Below are 16,432 nucleotides of genomic sequence, written 5' to 3' on the forward strand. Positions count from 1 at the left end.
GGTTGGCCTTATGACAAGAGATCGCTGTACAGTGGGGATCAGGAAATTTGCCTTTTTCCCCACTGTAGTGCAATCTTAGAGTTGAAATATTTAATCTGTGGGGGGTGCAGGGGGGCTTGCCCCCCTGCTAAATAGTTTCATCACGTGGTATGCAGTGTTCTATTGTAGTCTACGAATGTCGTGAAAGGTTGAATTGACTTAAGGAAGTGTGTTTGCAAAATTCTGACCTTGACATTCCATTTCAACCATCTGCTTCGATATTTTAGGTATGATTTTATTTTGAATGTCGACGTTATGATAGTAAACCATGTATATATGTGTGTGTGTGTGTGTGTGTGTGTGTGTGTGTACATATATATATATATATATCTACACACACACACACACACACACACACACACACATATATATATATATATATATATATATATATATATATATATATATATGTATATATATAGTTTACTATCAAAAAGACGAACCGAAAATTGAAAGATGGATGTTCGATTGTCCGTGTTGCTGAGCATTCCATGTTTGAAAGTTCATATCAGCGAATGCTACTGTGCATTCGCTGATATGAACTCAAAGTACTGCATAGAGATGACAGTACAGTGCAGTTTGGGACATTCATCCCTTTTCTCACTGAAGTGTGATCTCGGAGTTGTAATGTATAGTTAGCAGGGGTGTGGGGGGAGCAGTCCCCCAAAGGGGGGTGCAGGGGGGGCTTGCCCCCCTGAAAAAATGTGATGTGAGGTGTAGGAGTTTCACTTATCTGAGCTCCTATATGGACATCACGTGGTCTGTTTGGCGAAAATGTTGAACATGTTGAATTCATTCAGCATATTCAACGCTGTATATTTTACTTTCGCTCTTTCCTTTGATGTTACATACGGAATTTATTTTTAACGGCAACATTTTGATAGTAAACCTATATAAAAAAAATATATATATATATATATATATATATATATATATATATATATATATACTTACACATTTACAAGCAGATATACATAGCTACGCATACAGTTACTGTAGTTAACATTGTTAAAATTCAGAAATACAACAAGCTGTTTTAGCAATTAGTAAAAAAAAAATCTTCACCACTGAAGTATATACACTTGTAACAAGTGCCATAGAGCAAGAACAGAAAATATACATTGTCTATTAAAAAAATTGTCACTAATGAAACATACACAGCTGTAGCAAGTATTGTAAAAAAGCATGATACAAGGAAGAAAATCAGAGTATTGTAATAAGTATAGGATAAAGTGAAATACTATTACAGTTACAGGTATTAGCATTAAAGCATTTATTCTGACAGGAGGTGAAGTTTGAAAGAAGGGAGCTTCTAAAAATGCTATACATTGAAGATTCTATACCTCAGTGGGAGATAGAATTCCAAATTCCAGGGCAAGTTTAATGAATGATCTTTTGGTGTTGTGGTAGACACAAATACAGTGAAGGAGGGGGATTTTTGTAAAGTTAAACAGCAAGGGAAATTCATCTGAGGTGGTAGTGTATGCTGTTAACTACAAGGCTGCAGGACAGAGGGGGCCGGATATTTAAACTTATCAATCCATAAATAGTGGCCAGCTTTTTTCTGTCATTGCAAGTAGTTTGCTAGAGGAAAGTAGTTGACCAATAATGGTTTGGTTGGTCTGACAGGTTAAAAACCTTCAGATTTTGTTTTGGATCTTTCACAAGATGGAGATGTTGCACGAGTTGCAAAGCAGAGTGAGGGGTAGAGTGTATGGGTCTATATTATAACATCGAAGTCTTACAACTTCGAATGTTATAATATCGAACCCATTCGATTGAAACACCGGAAAACCGAACAGTCAGAATAGCAAATTATTTCCCAGGGAAAAAATTTGCCATTCCGACAAACATACACACAACACAAGCACACCAAAATAAATAATCCACCCACATACACTTCACAAAACCTACATTAAACCATACATACACCACTAGCTATCCACTTACCTTAACCCATCCCTAACCCTAAGGTCCTTAACTATCGCACACTCACCTTACCCGCTCCCTAACCCTAAAGTCCCTATCGCACACTCACCTTACCCACTGCCTAACCCTAAAGTCCCTATCACACACTCACCTTACCCGCTCCCTAACCCTAAGGTCCCTATCGCACACTCACCTTCGCTCGCTCACTTACCTAACACAGTCCGTAACCTTCACTCCACAGTTGAGGAAATAGGGAATCTACAGAACCGGCCCACCAAATACTTTCCCGAGGAAAGTATTCTGTGTACTGCAGCTTCGCTATTTCAAGCGTTTGCTGAATAGGGGTTGATATTATAACATTCAAAGTTTTAAGACTTTGATGTTATAATATAGAATTGAGTATATTCAGTGATGGGCATAAGAACGAGATTTACTACAAAGGAATGGAGTCAGGAGTGAGGTTGGCTGCTGTATTTCTGGCAACATCTGAGCTGAAAGACAACTTTAAAAATGGCAGTTTCTACACTTAGGTGAAAGTAAAAAGAGGATGAAGAAGTACAATAATGTACTTGGAGTTCCAGAAAGGTCTATAGGCTGGTGGCTCATGCCAGCATGGATTCATGGGTGAAAGTTTCTTTCATTCCAAGCTGATCCATCATTATATTTAGGGCACAAGAGAGGTGATTAGGAGATCTACATGAAGTGGACTTCCAAGGCTTCATCAAGGCCTTAGATTCCATCCCACAGAAAAGCCTGACAGATGATATGCAGGAAACAGAAACAGGACTAAAATCCAGTGAGGATGGTGGACAACTGGAGCGTTAGAAGGCAGTATGCTATGTAAGATGAGTGGTAAGCGGGATGATGATGATGATGGGGTCAGTATTCAGTTCTGCTGACTGTATTCAGGCTTTTCATCTTCAGCATTATTCATAATTGGTGCGGTGGCATAATTCTGTCTGAAGGTGACAGAAAATAAGGTGAAAGTGATGGAAATGACTGCAAGAAGGCCTGTCTAAGATGGGAGTATGGCAAAGAAAATAGCAACTCTGACTTAATGTCAAATGTCTTTCTGTCTCCAAAGAACAGTCCAAACTGTGACAAGTTTTTGACAGAAGTTACTAAGAATCAAGGAAGAAGAAAATGGTATTCGGGTTTCGATAATAACTCTTAAGAATTAATTAGTTTAATGCATTAAGGTGTGACAAATAGATCTGGAGGTTATACTGCCTGAGGCCGAATATTACGATTGCCAAGGCGGTGGAGTGGGTTTTAAAGATCTGTGACTATTATGGCCAATATTCTAGAATTTACGTAGTATGGGTAAAAACTGACTGCTTCTAAGGATTAAAGGGACACAGGAAACATGACCTGAGTCCATAGAATCCTAAAAGGAAGGGACTTGTGCAGTAGCAGTGCAGGGATGCAGGGATGAGAAGGCCTGTAAGGAAGTTGATGGGCAGCTAATTCTGAGTCAGAGTTGCACAATACTTTCCTCATTAACAGTGTTGTAGATGTACATATCACTTTTCGTTTATGGGTAGTAAACTGTTAATTTGAAGAGGCACTCACGAATGGGAGAGTAGATGGGGATCAGGGGAAACAACTATGGATGAGGAAGCTGTAGAAGGGATAACGTTGGGCTGGGAAGCTGGATATATTAAGTACAAGCATTAGCCTCCTTCCAATGGCTACATCATTAAGTTCACATACTTTTATAGAAAAAAAATGGACTGAACATTAAAATATTCTAATGCTCAGCAAAATAAAAGCAATGTTAAATAACACATGCTGACGCCTGGCTTATGAAAATGTAACAACAGATATGTATCTGAAGTAGTGGGAGTAACAAATTATCGTTTGTGATTCACTGTGTAATGAAAGAAAAACAAAAAGAATCAGCAACCCACCCTCCCTGCAACACACTTTCATCTATAGTGCTACAAAATAAAAAAGACACATAGCTAAACAGCAGAGTCATGTTCATCACAACTACTTCCATCTAAAAATGTCAACCCAGGACAAAGTTAACTGCATCAAAAATTACAATAACATCTTTGCATAAGGATTTGCCTGCATTCCCTTTCATCGCTAAATACACACAAGTAGTTCAATGACTCCCCTTTCATTTCAACAGGACTCAAGAAATAACAAGGAATTCAAAAAGTAACAATGCATTCTGATTATCAAAAAAGTAAAAAAACAGATTACATTCTGAGCACTGAGTAAAAAGCAGTAATAAATGACATGACCTGATATTTGGCAGAATGAGAGTAGTAAGCAATGTATTCTGGTTCCTTGCAGAGCAAAATGATACTTCATAATGCACTGTACATATGGCTCAGTGAAAGCAACAATACATAAAAGTTATGTACTTACCATAAAGTTAGATCTGCTTGGAAAACTGAATCTTCATTTACCTTTAAGATGTAGTAGGTAAGGTATGATCAGTTCAGCAGATATAATTTTTCCAGACTATATTTGCGCCTCCACCTTCCCACAATAAACTGCTTCTCTCTCCTCCATTTTCCAGTTTGTAAGCATGCTGTTATAGGAAAATGCATCTACATAAAATCAGCAGACCTTCCTCTACCTAAACAGGGTGATAGAGGGTGTGTTGTTGATGAAGACTTGAATTCTCCAGGCAAATCGAATGTTATAGTAAGTGCATAAGCTTCCTATCTACATGAGGAAGATTCAATCTTTGTTAATCTTCAGGGCAAATTCTCTCACTAATCCTCCTGGGTGATTAGTCTACACAAACATAACTTAGAGCTTTGTGACCCCAAATGATGGCCCAGATTTATATATATATATATATATATATATATATATATATAAAATTTATTTTATTTTATTTTATTTACATTTGTTGACCGGGAGAGTCCGACTTTTCAGTGGAGGCCCGGGGAGAAAAGCTCCACATTAAGTATTATTTGCATTATACAGTTAAAAAAACATAGCATTTAAATATAGACATTAGTCCAGTTAAGGACACAAGACAAGATGAAAACAGATGTAAAACAGCTGTAGAATATAGTACAATTTTAAAATATGGTGACATATACTAAACATAGTTAAAATGTAGTTGAGATTCATCGGTGAACAATTGATACAAACTGTTTTTGAGGTACATAACCGCCATTAGCAGTTGTTGCTACAAGAAGTTAGTATTATGTGGTAGGTAGCTGGAAGCATGAGTAGCCAAGCTTGCTAAGAGTAGGCTGTTGATAGGGGGCTGAGAGAGGTAGTGGGTGGGGGGAGTGGATGGTATTAGAGGGGGGTTGCAAGGGCATATCTGGTAAGTTTTGAAGTGTGATTTTAGTAAGGATTTAAAATGGGTGCAAGAAGTTACAGAGGTAATTGAGGATGGGAGGGAGTTCCAGAGTTTGGCTATAGTGCAGGAGAATAATGCTTCTCCAGCAGAGTTAATGGCTCTTGTGACCTGTAGGAGGTTTTTGTGGCTGGATCTTAGTGGTCTCGTGGTTATGTAGGGTTGGAGTAGATTCTGGAGGGATGGGACATTTAGTGGTTGGTTTATTAGTTTGTGGGCGAGTGTGAGTTGGTACCATTGAAGGAGGTGGGGGAGCTCTAACCAGCCCAGTTCTGCTAGTGAGAGACAGTGGTGAGTACGGTAGGAAGCCCCTGTGGCGAATTTGGCGATTTTGTTGTAGCAGGTTTCGTTCTTATTTAGATCGCATTGTCTAAGGTTAGTAAATATTGGAGAAGCATAGAGTAGGGTAGAGATAAGATGAGAATTTGCTACCAAAATTTTAGCTGCTTTGGTAAGTAGTTGCTAATTTCTAGATAATGCTCCTAGTTTTTTGTGCACTTTTTTAATGGTCATGGAAATGTGAATGTCAAATTTCAGTTTATTGACTATTTCTACTTCTAGTAATTTGGTGTGTTCTGTAGGATGGATGGTGGTGGTGTCTTTTGCTGTGATGTTAAAGTGAGAGCTGTCTAGGGTAAGTTTGGTGGGTTGGAAGATTAGTAATTTTGTTTAGTTTGGGTTGAGTATTAGTTGGGCATCGGATAACCAAGTTTCAATAGAAGAAAATGCTTCCTGTGTGAAATTTTGCAGTTCTGGTAGGGAGTGGGATGCGCAGATGATGGTTGAGTCATCTGCGTATTGTATGAGTGTGCCATGTGTTGTGGCTGAAGCTAGATTATTGGTGAAAATAGAAAAGAGTAGGGGTCCCAGGATGGACCCTTGGGGAACTCCTATGTAGACTGGTAGTTGGGGGGATAGTTTGTCCTGCCAAACAACTGCTTGTTGGCGGTCAGATAGGTAACTCTGAAACCAGTTGATGACTGGTTGAGAGAAGGATAGGTTATTGAGAAGAGAGATGAGTTGTTTGTGTGGGACCATGCTGAAAGCTTTAAAGAGGTCTAGGAAGGTAGCTGAGGAGAGATAACCTGCATTTTTATTTTGTAGGATAGTGTTAGAGAAACAGAGCAAGGCGGTGGTGGTGCTATGGTTAGGTCGGAAACCGTGTTGTGTGTTGGAGAGGAGGTTGTTAGCAAGGAGGAGATCTGAGACTTGAGAATGAATGCATCTCTCTAGTATTTTATATATATATATATATATATATATATATATATATATATATATATCCAGTTTATACTGTCTCAATAAAGTATTCAAGAATGATCATGCAGCAGCTGTAGTGATCACATCTAGCGATGCCTTACAAAAAAAGGCTGCAGAATTAAATAGAGCAATAAGCTTCAGGCTTTAATGCAAATATTCTCCATACTTCTCGTAGGCAAAGGAAGCATAACTTGACAACCAATAGGCTAAACAGTGTTTAGTCAATAGCTTCTGTAGGGCAAAGGAAATAAACAATTGGTTATCCTTCCATATGTATTTAATCCTGTCCAAGTAATACTTACGTTGTCTAAAGATGTCTATGAAATGTAACAAGAATTCTCCCTGCTTTAAGTAGTCGCCATATAACACTGGATGCTCAATGAATTGAATAAGGCAGCAGCAACCTTAGGCAGAAATTATGGTTTAGTCCTCAAAGATATCTTTTCCACGTGCAAAACGAACAGGTAAAGATGGTGGACAAACAAGGCCTGCAGTTCAAATATCTTTCTGAAAAAAAGTCACAACTACTAAAATCATTATCCATGCCATAGACTGTATTGACTGCTGGTTCAAAATGAGGAAGGGCTAGTTTCTCCAAAACAAGGTATTGATCTTATGGGGAAATAGGATCCCTAATGGGGGGACGCAAATGAAATTCATCCTTGAAAATGCCTTGCAGTCTTGCAGAAGCTAAAAAAGAGAAATCATGCCCTGCATGAAAATTAAATATGGTAGATTGATGCACTTTGACTACTGAGCTCCAGATCAAACATTTCTGGCAAATATACAAGAACTTTAAGAACAGAAGCTGTTATGCTCTGCAGCCCATATAGAAAATCTCTTCCATTACCCTAGATACCTTTTTGCAGGGTTGGATGGTCTCTGAGAAGATGACAGACTGGCTGCCATCTTGCTGGAGAAGCTCTGACTCTTGGTTAGAACAGAAGCAGGAAAGCTATCAACTTCAAAGTACAATGGTTTGGATGAATTGTATCAATAGATGACAACAGATTCTTCCTCGGTGGCAACCTGGGAGAAGGTTCCACCTGAAATCTTGGCAACAGTGAGAATGTCTGGGCCAATACAGAGCAAACACTGGGGAAAAGCAAAGAACAACTTAAGTCTGCTTTATCTGTTGGGTTAAGGGATGAAAGAGAAGAAACATCTGTACATGGCATTTGTTACAGATATAAACAGATTGCAGGTTATAAATCCCTACCCTTGGAATAATGTCCTTACAACAGCCAAACCAAATGATCATACAGGGAACATCTGTAGACAATGGCTAAGTCTGTCCAGAAGACAGTTGGCTATCCCAGATATATGTGTGGCAACTTTAAAACAACTGATACTGTCCACTCCAAGACTCACTGCTTCCTGATATACTAGATAGGATCTTGCTCTGTCAGTTTCTGAAGTACCAGACTGCAGCCATATTGTCTGAATAAATAAGCAGAACTCCAAGACATAGCACCTGTAGGGTTAGCAGGATCGGTCTCTTTGTTGTACTGTCTACCTGTTAAAATGTTACCCTACTCTAAGGCAGAGGCAGCTGTAGTGACCATAATCAAATGTGTTTGGAAAAAAAAAGATCTGCCTTAAAGAAAGTTGTGCAGCCACATGCATAGTATTATGACAGCCTGTAGAAATACAGATTAGCTGCTCGGTATTGGGACACTGCAAACACAGCATTTACTGTAAGAATCTCGTGTAGTCTGGTGAAATGTATAACAGATATTGTGGCTGCCATGAGTCCCAGCACTTGCTAGCAAAGACCTGCTGAGAGCTGATTCTGTGAAACAAAGGAGAAAGTTATTTGCATGGTGTTTTCCATCAAAGGGCATAAAAAACATGGCAAGGTCTAGTATTGAATAAAGCTTCTATCAAATATAAGAGTGTGAGTTTTAAATGGACATTACCAGTATGAAATAATATGCAATACTTGGACATAAATCCTTTCCACTACCCCTAATAGTCCGGGACTACAGATCCCACAATTCACACCAGTGCAAATAGTTCAATAGGCAAGGAGCAACTGACCTTAAGAGAATACAGTAAATTCACACTGCTGACTCGGTTAAAGGAAAACTCCATCTTAGAACTAAAAATCTATTTCTTTTCACTCTGCCTTTGTTTTCTGAGCTGTTTAACGTCTCAAAAAGCACCCAGACTGCTGCTTATAGCATTTTAATGTTTCCTGCAAAATGACTGCCAATGAGGCTTGACATATCAATATGATATTGTTTTTCTTCAAGCCTTTTTCTTTCTCATAAGCCATTTCAGGTCTGCTTTATATAGTCATTCTAGACATAAGGAAGTAGTTATGTATTCCCATGCCATTGATATATAATGGAATTAGTGTCTGCCACTGTCATCTTATATACCTACTGTAACAGGACTGCTTATTTTATTTCATGACTGGCTCTCATTTCTGTGAATCTCAGGGATTGTTTTACAGCATACTAAACAGGTATACAGCTGCAACCAAAAAAGTAGTTAAACTGCAGGCCTTTTTTCAAAGTATCTTTCTGTAGTCCAAAATGAATTGACAGTCCCTTTCCCCCACACTTTGGTAAATGTGTTCATATTTTACAAGAATTATAAGGAAAAATATTTTCTGACTTTTCTCTAAATGTCACAGACATCTTTGATACTGCATTTAAGTAATCTTAAAATGTAATGCAGTATAACAAACACACATTTAAATTTAAAGCTTGGCATTTCAATACTGTGATGCTGCTGCTTGTGTAAATCCATAAAGAGGTGAAAACCGCCTTTGAAACACTGACTGATCTAATTGCGTTGTTTTGCTATGAAAGGCATGGCTACATTGGAAGCAGCTGTGAATCAGTGTAAGGTATTTTCCTCTCTGCAATAAATACAATGGAAAACAGTTTCACACTTTTCTGTCTTCTATTTATAGCAGCTAATGTGCTCCTGACATCAGCAGGACTAATTATCTGTATAAGAATTGTCAGCAGTACCTGACTACAGATTTCACTGTCCCTGTGGTATGTCATGCAGGTGTAGACAAATTCCTCTGCAAATTATATGAGAAGTTAAGCTTAAAAATGGCAGTCTTTCCCTTCCTTTGATTCCAAGGCAAGGAAATGAAAGTTTTACAGAGTACAAGTAAGTTTCTAGTACCTACAGAATACTGGAACCCACGTGAAAAGCAACCTAAGAGTTAAGTTAAACTGTAGAAGAAGGTAGAGTTTCCCTTTAATAGCCAACGCCTACCACACCCAAATAAGTTTTACATTATACAGCTGCAGGTCAGAGGTATAATCACTGGCTATACAGGGTTTTATCCACATCAAAGTAAGTCCAGCACCTTCCACTGTAATCTTATCAACATTAATGTAAACTTGACTGAGATTATTTTACACAAACTCAGACACACAGAAATTTCCATGAGGGTTTAATGTTATCTCTCCAGAACCAACACACCTTTCCCTGTCAGTATGGTAATTCTGTCACTCTAGAACTCCAACAGCACAATTACTGCCTACTCTTAAAATATGTCACCTGTTGGATTTGGGAACAATAACTTGATGAGTAATTCTTCAGAAGCTGAAACTAACAGTTATTAGTATACCACAGGACCAGATTAAGGGGGGACAACTCGGATATTTCCCCTTTCTTGAGCATCCTTCACTACTGTGCTGGAGACTAGAAAAGCATCAACTTGCAAATGAGTTAGTAAAAATAATCATTTAAGCAGCCAAGATACCAGTATTAAAGAAATATTAAAAGATAACTTGAATTTATGGAGCAGTTACCCAGATGTCACTAAAAATGGGTGCTGCAGTGTCAAGCAATTATGTGATATTATTCTAGTAGTCTATGTAATTTCATCAAGCTGTTAATGAACAAAACTAAACTATCAGATCAGAAATTATTTCAACTTGTACCTGGGCTCTACCTGCAGTAGAGGGATGTCCAGCACTGTACACACACCACATGAGTAGGCCACAGTTGATGAAATGCTCTCTTGACCAACTTTGTGGCGACTCCTGAATCACTGAATGAAATTAAGAGTTTCATTGGCATATTAAATAACAGTTGCAGATTTGGGGGGGGCGTTGACTTTTAACTGTGGTTGTAGTAAATTCATTTGATTCAGTCACAAGGCCTCAGTTTAAGTATTGCTGTTATGTTAGCAATGCTTCAGTATTAGTTTTGAATCATTAAGGTTACATGTAACTGGGAAATAATGGCATTGTCTGCCACCAGTGTTTACTGGGATGCCATGTATAGTGATAAAACTAACAATTACTAAGATAATTAGTTCACCTATAAATGTATGTAAGGTTAACAATAAAATGAATGCATTAAATAAACACAGTATGGAGTTTCCTGATTAAAAAAAGCATTCTTTTGTATTAAGTTTGAGACTAAAGGAGTGATACAGAAAAGTTCTTATAAATACAGGAATTTAAATGGCAAGTGAAACTGAATTCAGAATAGCCAAAGGGTCCAAACAAGAATTGGAGTACCAAATGTACTTTAAAATAATTTCCCATTAAGTTAAGCTAGTTGTTTTTCAGCTTCACTTAATTTTATTGCTCACATGTATAATGGTATTTAAATATTTTCTATCAAACATTTTTCAACTTTTTATTAATTTAATTTTGTAAGTTAATGTACTTTGTCTTAAAATATAAGTTGATCTTATTGTTATTAGTGTTTCATGCCATATGACCTCCAACTAATGTACTTCAATGATTTTATTTGTCATTTCCTCAATTCTGAAGAATTCTTTATAGACGAAAGTGTTTAAATGAAATGTTTATCTCTACATTAAAGGGTTGGTTATTATTATTTGGAATGTTGTTTTCTTTATTACTATTCAATATCCTCAGTGTAACAGTCCTTTAACCCATATACCAGTATACCTTCTCACGGGTTGCACTTATTCCAGTACTACAGAGCAGGACAAATACAAAGCCTAGTTTCATTATTCCTTTCCACTCAGCCTACAGCTCAACTCTTTCCCAATACAACACAATAAATGCAACAGACAATCTGAATGGTGAAACATTAAACATCTACTTCAAATGATATGGAACTAAATTAAAAATCAAAATGCAGAAGACACGGAGGAGCAGGTTCCACAATATGCAATATTTTATTTAAGCAAGTACTTAACGTTAAGTAACATCTGCAGTGTAACCTTTCCTACTCTATTTACAGCCTATTTTTAAAGAACAGCTATTATAATTATTATTAATAATATACAATTAGCTTTCCTGATAAGAACTCACTGCTTCCCTCCTCTGCCTACACATTTTTTGGAGCTATCTGCCTTCCAATCTCCCAGTCCTTTGCAACATACACATGCACAAGAAAAGCAGTGTCATTTAGCTCAGAGTAAAATGAGTAGTAGGGATACTGTTCCTATACTAAGGGAAATTATTTTATTATAGTCATTACAAGTGTCAAAAGCAGTCTGACAGTGCTGGCATTGTCCAAGTTACTACTGCAATCCAATCAGCCTCTAGAAAAAGGTAAGAAACTGAAGTTATGAAATAATGTGTACTGATTTACAAAAATAAAAATAAAATTAAATGTAAGTATTAGACTAAACATATTTCAAAATTAAATAAAACTGTTCCAAAGCAGGACTGTGTATATGAGCAGTGAGAATCCAACATATGTTCATAAAGGTAAACTGTCCATAAGCTTCAAAATATCCTAATAGTATAGTCTTTGAACCTAAATTTGGACAAAGGTCATTGATGTAGAACACACTAGTCCTAAATGAGACAGCAGCAAAAGTCTGAGATAAAGCATATTAAAACATCTCCCCCTTGTGCCCATTTTGTGAATTAAGTGATAATGATATAGTCACTGACTGCCTACATGGAGGAAAATTTAAGGTGGAGAAAAAAATGACTACACAGGATTGCAACTCAGTTTGATCCATACAACCAGGCAGCATTAACTGATGCGGAGAATAAAGAAAATAATTAAAAATGCACATATTTTTCTTTGCTAACAATAAATAAATGCATATAGGTAACTCAGGATGCCAGACTATCATTATAAATATGTGTCAGCCAGTTGTTCTTTACTATACTAAACATTAAAATAAAAGAAGTTCAGAGAAACACCCAATTAAATATCTACTAAAAGGTAAGAAATAACCCAAAAAGCATAAAGCAAACCAAAGATTAAAACAAAGCAAACAAAATGTGTACTTTTAACATAAATATTGCAATTAAGAGACAGCCATTATTATTTAATTAGTTTGTTTACAAAGATAGTATACTGATTGCAATACAGCAGCCACAGTAAAAAATAAAATAATATAAAAAGGAGCATAAAATTATAGCAAATAAAAATTCCCCAGAACATCTCAAACATTGAAATACAAAAGCAATAAACCTATAAAAATGCCACAGTAATATTGTCACAGGTTGATGATGAGATTTTGCAGGCATCAGAATTAATGGGGAAAAAAACATTACTAATAGTATTAATGAAAAGTCCCTCGCACAGTGATTTACATATCGTTCTGACTGTAAGCACGTCACACAGTCAACCATTAATCTGGCTTGGTTACACAGAGGGAAGGAGCCCTGACTGTGACCCAACCCAGGCTGGTTTAGCAGCCTCATTACTGTAGGAATCAGGTGGGGGGAGTGAAGCAGCCTGCATGTTCACATCTGTTAGGGATTAGGAGGGGCTATGTGTACACTCACAGGTACACTGATTGGGAGAAGTTTCCCTGATGGAGACAGGGAAAACTACTTCCCATAATTTCAGATTTGTAGCCAGGGTTGCTTGAAGGCAATGTCCATTACAGAAGTGAGGGAACATCCATTGCCGCCAGTTAAATGCACACCATTTTTCATGTGATGGTACAGCTAAGAGTGTAGAAATATACAAGCCTCAACTGGATAAATCTCACCCTCAGAGAAGAAGAAACGAATGTGTCAGTTGGCTTAGACGACTCGCAGGCAGCAAGGGCAAATGACCAAAAATGAATACTTAGCAATTAAAACGTAACATTTTACCTTCATCCATTAAGTCACATGCAACAAAACTTTTTTCCCCCAAATAAATATATAAATATATAACATGTACTATGTCATATCATCAGATATTTAGCTTTTAGTAAATATACAAGGCAGGATAAAGTGACAAGGTACCTAGCCATTAGGGCATGTGCACAGAAAAATATAGGAAAAAGGTTATGTCCCTCTTCAGAGATGGTTACAAACCTGGACTGCAAAATATGTTACCAATCATCTATCAGGAAAATGGTGTGCTGGATATACATAAGTGGCTTGTACAGTATGAATAATGACAGTAACGCAGTTAGGAGACTGCCATTATTTATATCAATGCTGTCTACAGATATTGTATTCTGTAGTAACAGAGGTATGTTTACTAACAGGAGGACAGTAAAGACAGGGTCCCCACTTCACCCATCAGACACAGTTATGGGCATATTTGTTCTGGATTCCTTCATGTCTTCTGCCTGAATGTGCTGCATCCATAGAAGTACAGTTGTATGGTAACTGTTCCTACACACACACACACACACACACACACACACACACACACACACACACACACACACACACACACACACACATGCACACAAAACCACACTCCTGAACTCTTGCTCATAAAGTTGTTTTTTCTTTGGCAGGAAGACAACTTCCCAGATTGTTTTCAGAGGCAGGTTCAGTGGTAGTGCCAGTATTCTAGGCCAATATATAGCTGTACCATGGCATCATGGGATATTACTGTGAAGTCAGTCACAGAATAAGCAGTTCAGATGAGATGTAAATGAGCAGCAATATGGAGGAATAGGTAATAAGCCCAATGCTGGTCATTAATTTTCTGATTTGCATTGTTCAGGCCTTTGTGTTATAACTACCAGAAATACCACATACATAGTATGGGCAGCCACAGCCCACATGGAACACTGTAGCCAGCACTGGACCCAACCCAGTTTGGTTTCGTCAAGGGCAGGTCATGCCTACTCAACCTGGTGGACTTCTTTGATAAGGTCACCAAAGCAACGGATGAGGGTAAAATGGTTCACACTGCCTACCTTGATCTGACCAAGGCATTTGACACAATACCCCACTTGGGGATTGTTGACAAACTCAGGAGGTTAGGTTCAAACCCATATGTCACCCAGTGGATAGCCAACTTGGTCACAGACAAGACACAGAAAGTTAGAATTGGGGAGTCCACCTCTACAAAGAGGCCAGCCACAAGTGGAGTCCCTCAGGGATCAGTCGTTGGACTACTCCTTTTTGGCATTTACTTCCCTGAAGTCAAGGCCAATGTCAATTGTCTCTGGCTGACTAAATTTGCAGATGATAGCAAATTAGGAGCTGTCATTGAATCCACAATTCAATGTTCTCCAGGAATGTCTGACATCTCTGCTAACTATCATATTGATAAAACACACTTTAAAGTTGACCCAGTAGTCAGGGACTAGGGACACACATAGATAGTAATCTAGCCTTTGACCATCACGTGTCTACAATAATGAGGAATTCATTCTATGCTGTGCAACTTGTAAACAAAGTTATGGCATCAAAGTCCAAGGAAGTGATTGTTCCACTGAATCTGGCATTCCTCAGACCAATCATTGAGGACAATACCCACTTTGGTATGCACCTAATCAGGCATATTCAAAAATTGGAACGTCCACAGAGGTTCGTCACTAAAAAATACAGGATGTAAGTAAAATGTCCTTTGCAGACCTCATCAAGGCCCTATCCCTGTATTCTGTCTCCTACAAGCTTTTGAGGGGAGATTTATACCTGGCATACAGAGCATTGTCAGATCCCACTCTGATGGACCTCCTGCATATCCACAAAACAAACAGCACCAGAATTACCCATTCTAAAGACATAAACCTTGCCTGTGATATAAATAGGACCTGCTGGAGAAACAGGTATGTATCCCATAGACTACCCCGAGTCTGGAACAGGCTCCCCATCCATGTGAAGCAGAGTTCCTCCCTAACCCAAGTGCAACTTGGACAATTGGATAGGGAACAGGAAATTCATTCCTGATTTGGCACCTATGTCTCTAATGGACACAGGCAACCTGTAAATGGTTCATCTCCTAGGCCCCCACTTGTAAATGTTTCATCTACCAAGCCCCTGCTTACCCCTTTCAAGGGTATCAGAACTTGTCAGAGATTTGGGATGCATGGCTAGGCTTAAAAAGGCCCTTGTGGTTGTTAGCCTAGTAAATACCTGTGAACCTATGAATCTATATGTGTGCATGCAGGCAGTATAATAGCATGGGACTGAGACTTATGTCATGCTTGCATCTGTAGCGTAGATGGGTAATCCACAATATTGATGCAGTTTTACTTGTTTGTGCAGGACTGCACAGAGAGGTAAAACTGATGTAGCTGTAGTTAGTGGTGTGCTTGCTCTGTATCAATAAATGCCGTGGATCTGTTTTGATAGACAGCTTTTAAGTAAGCAGGATATATCAGTATTAATTTGAGCTTAATCCTGCAAAGCTTCATTGCCTGCATAATCCTGCATTGAGTAACAGCAGAGAGTTCTCTGGCAATGAAAATGCTTGCACCTGCAATCTGCCAGACTCTGCATAGTTGCTAAAGAGAAAACAATACTCATTTCTTCACAACATAAGTCTCAAAGCTCTTTCTATTCTTATTTCCTGCTCAGGTACAACAGTCTACCTGTTTAAGGTCTGTCTCATAAATGAACACAACTTGTACCCTCACTGTATTCTGGTATACTGGAAAAACATTTTTTTCATCTAGCTTCTTCCTCAGTCATTCCTTCTTCCAGTTCTTCATACTTTGCCTCTAACGAGACCATTCTGGTCTTCTCACTGTTAGTTTCTTAGTGTCTT

The 16,432-nt window shown here is 38.1% G+C and overlaps 1 protein-coding gene across 1 annotated transcript in view; it reads left to right on the forward strand.

Annotated features, from left to right (window-relative positions):
- Nucleotides 1-16,432, forward strand: part of SLC2A4 (solute carrier family 2 member 4) — a 304,157-nt gene that overhangs the window by 208,573 nt on the left and 79,152 nt on the right. The window lies entirely within an intron of this gene.

This window comes from Protopterus annectens, chromosome 7.part0 (genome assembly GCF_019279795.1).
Source record: "Protopterus annectens isolate FY-2018-M chromosome 7.part0, PAN1.0, whole genome shotgun sequence".
NCBI classification, from domain to species: Eukaryota; Metazoa; Chordata; order Ceratodontiformes; family Protopteridae; genus Protopterus; species Protopterus annectens.